General features: G+C 44.1%; 1 non-coding gene across 1 annotated transcript; it reads right to left on the bottom strand.

The window, feature by feature from the left end:
• Positions 1–3,244: 3,244 nt before the first annotated feature.
• Trnas-gga lies at positions 3,245–3,328 on the bottom strand. Its single transcript is given in 2 exon segments — positions 3,245–3,279; positions 3,289–3,328. It is a non-coding gene; the product is annotated as a tRNA-Ser (tRNA).
• Positions 3,329–4,015: the final 687 nt, after the last annotated feature.

The raw sequence follows: 4,015 nt of genomic DNA, 5'->3' as shown, positions 1-4,015 counted from the left end.
TTCGTTCTATGAATTTGACACAGCTTCTCATAAGAAGCGACTTATTTTAAATTTTACTGTGCACTTTAGTTTCAACTTGCTAATTTCGTGCGTGTTTGTTTATTTATCAGGCACAGTTCTGGGTTTATTAGCCGTCAAGAGTACACCACGCTACGTGATGCCTGCAATGAAGTTGACCTCTCATCCACGGTCGAGTAGGAGGTTGTTACAAGGTGTGACAGGCAGCGAAAGACTTTCCGAGAGGCCCAGTCGAGGACCTTCCTGCTGTGTTTGACGGACATGTTTCAAGCGCTATCTCTGGCTGACGAAGTCCCTAAGCCAGATGCAATCTCTCGCGCTCTTCCAGAGGAAGACTCTCGGCCCACAAGGTCTGAACATTCACAGAGGGTGGATTTACTAGTAGCTGGGAGCTGCAACGTTACGCGCGTTCTTTTGGATACAGCTGCCAAGGAGGGGAAGGAAACCAGTGTGCACCGGGAGGAGTCATTCCAGATGTGGAAAGGGCGCTTCTGAATCCCATGAAGAGCACAGGGTGCAGCCAACTGCAGGTGGTGGCTCATGTTGGAACCAATGCTATGTCTTGCTTTCGATCGAAAGGGATTCTCTCCGGTTTCGAGCGGATAGCTGAAGTGCCAGTCTTGCTCCCGAGACGAAGGCGTAGAGATTCCTCAACTGGCACCATCGGGTGGTTGGTTTCTGGGCTCCGCTTAATAGGCCAGGGGCCACTATATACAGGAAGCAGCTACATGATTTTCTAGGCTAGAAGGTCCCGGGAAAGTACAGAAAGGGCATCAGTCTAAAATATTGCAAGAAAAACACAGGAAAGTAGATCTGGCAAAGTAGTTGTAAATTGCCATAGCTGTGTTACGAAAGAACCAGAGCTCCAAGCTCTAAAAGAAAGCACTGAAGCTGAAATCGTTATAGACATGGAAAGCTGGCTAAAGCCAGAAATAAGTTCAGCCGAAATTTTTTCCAAGGACCTAACCGTGTTCAGAAGGGATAGATTAAACGCAACTAGTGATGAAATATTTACTGAATGATTTCTCAGAAAATTATTTCGAGCGATTAGTTCAGGAGCCGACTCTAAGTGTAAACGGTAGAGAGAACATACTTGACCTCCTAGCAACAAATATTCCTAACCATATAGGAAGCACCATGACCGATACAGAGGTTAGTGAGCACAAGGCAGTTGTAGCGAAAATGAATACCGTAACATCCGAACCAAACAAAAATAGACGCAAAGTACATCTATTTACAAAAAGGGCAGACAAAAATTCGCTTGACGCCTTTCTAAGAGATATTTTCCACTCCTTCCGATCTGACTACGTAAGCGTAGATGAGCTGTGTCAAAGAAATAGTTTCGACGGCACGTGAGAGATATAAATACATCACATAAATTAATAAAAGAGGATACTGATTGCCCACGGTGCACAAAAGACTGTTGCTCAAGCAACGAGAAAAGCATGTCAAATTTTTAAAAAAACGTAAAATTCCCAAGATTAGCGAAGTTTTACAGAAGCTCGAAATTTAGAGTGAACTTCAATGCGAGATGCTTTTAATAGTTTTCCGCAATCCAACCTCTGTCTCGAAATCTGGCAGAAAAGTCAAAGAGATTCTGGTCATATGCAAAGTACACCAGCGGCAAAACGGTACCAATAGTGACGTCACTGATGACAGTGACACTAAAGCAGAGTGACTAAACTAGGTTTTTGGAAGCTCCTTCACCAGAGAAGATGAAGTAAATGTCCCAGAATTCGAATCTAGAACAACTCACAACAGCAGAACTACTAAGTCGTAGATATCCTCGGTGTAGCGAAGCAGCTTAAATGATTTAATAAAGGCAAAGCCTACAGTCCAGATTGTATACCAGTCAGAGTATGCTGATACGATAGCTCCATACTTACCAATCACATACAAACCTCGTTCTTCGAAAGTTTCGGACCTAAAGACTGGAAAGTTGCACAAGTCACACCCATACCCAAGAAAGGAAATAGGAATAATCCGCTGAATAACAGAGCCATATCACTAACGTCGATATTCAGTAGGATTTTGGAACGTATACTGTGTTCGAACATTATGCATTAACTAGAAGAAAACGATTTATTGATAAATAATATGGATTCAGAAAATGTCGTTCTCGTGAAAAACAAATAGCTCTTACTCTCACGAAGTAATGAGTGCTATCGACGTGAGATTCCACATATTTAGTTTTCCACAAGGCTTTAGATACCGTTCCTCACAAGCGTCTCCTAATCGAATTGCGTGCCTATGGAGTATCGCCTCTATTGTGAGAATGGATATGTGATTTCCTGTCAGAAGGGTCACAATTCGAAGTAGGTGATGGAAAGTCATCGAGTAAAACAGAAGTAATTTTGTTCCCCAAAGAAGTGTTATAGGCCCTCAGTGTTTCCTGGCCTACACAAATGACATAGGAGACAATCTAAGCAGCCTTCTTACATTTTTTGTAGTTGATGCAGCCATTTACCGTCTTGTAAAGTCATCAGATGATCAAAACCAACAGCAAAATGAATTACACAAGATATCTGTATGGCTTGAAAAGTGGACATTGAGTCTAAATAATGAACGGTGTGAAGCCATCCACGTGAGTACTAAGAGAAATCCGCTAAATTTCGGTTACACGATAAATCACACAAATCTAGAGTCTGTAAATTCAACAAAACACTTAGGAATTGCAATTATAAATAACTTAAATTGGATCAATGACATAGATAATGTTGTGGGTAATGCAAACCAAAGGCTGTGATTTATTGACAGAACACTTGCAAAGTGTTGAAAGTGACTGCTTACACCAAGCTTATCCGCCCTCATCTGGAGAACTGCTGCGCTCTGTGGGATCCACATCAAATGGGACTGCCGGCCGCGGTGGCCGTGCGGTTCTGGCGCTGCAGTCCGGAACCGCGGGACTGCTACGGTCGCAGGTTCGAATCCTGCCTCGGGCATGGGTGTGTGTGAGATGTCCTTAGGTTAGTTAGGTTTAAGTAGTTCTAAGTTCTAGGGCACTTATGACCTAAGATGTTGAGTCCCATAGTGCTCAGAGCCATTTTTTCAGATGGGACTGAAGGAGCGCATCGAAATAGTTCAAAGAAGGGCAGCTCGTTTTGTATTCTCGCGAAGTAGGTTCAAATGGGTCTGAGCACTGTGGGACTCAACTGCTGTAGTCATAAGTCCCCTAGAACTTAGAACTACTTAAACCTAACTAACCTAAGGACATCACACACATCCATGCCCGAGGCAGGATTCGAACCTGCGACCGTAGCGGTCGTGCGGTTCCAGACTGTAGCGCCTTTAACCGCTCGGCCACTCGGGCCGGCTCACAAAATAGGGGAGAAAGTGCCACTCATATGATACGTGAATTGGGATGGCAATCGTTTAAACAAAGGCGTCTTTCGTTGCGGCTAGATCTTCTCGTAAAATTTGAATCACCAACTTTCTCCTCCGATTGCGAAAAAATCCTGTTGGCGCCCACCTGCATAGGGAGAAATGAACACCATGATAAAATAAGAGAAATCAGAGCTCACACATAGAGAGGTAGTGTTCGTTTTTCCCGCGTGCCATTCGAGTGTGGAACGTTAGGGAAATAGCTTGAAGGTGGTTGGATGAACCGTTTACCAGGCAGGAGTAATCATGTAGATACAGGTGTAAGCTGGTGCACGGACCGTGATAGGTCATTTCACTTCCAGTGAGCTTCCTGGCCAGGCACAAAATGCTTATGCATTTCTCCAGTCAGAAGCCCACTCCAGAGCCGTTGCTACCCTGTAAATTCCGTCCGAGCCCGTCTTCGCGTCCCGGAACCTGCAACATGGCCTTCAAGGAAAGATGGGATCCCCAGCGCCGCGACCTACCAGTGGACTTGTAATGTTTCAGTGTTTGTCTTTAACTTGGCTTCACCGGACTTAGAAAATTTCTCATTCTGAATTTTGACTCTTAGCTCCTTCAGCACTTTGTTTCTACAGGAGGTCTACCAAGAACTTTAATTCAGAACTCTTTGTTTTCT

Source organism: Schistocerca piceifrons, chromosome 2 (genome assembly GCF_021461385.2).
Source record: "Schistocerca piceifrons isolate TAMUIC-IGC-003096 chromosome 2, iqSchPice1.1, whole genome shotgun sequence".
Taxonomy (NCBI): domain Eukaryota; kingdom Metazoa; phylum Arthropoda; class Insecta; order Orthoptera; family Acrididae; genus Schistocerca; species Schistocerca piceifrons.
Note: the sequence above shows the minus strand (reverse complement) of the source record. Positions and strands in the feature narration are given on the sequence as shown.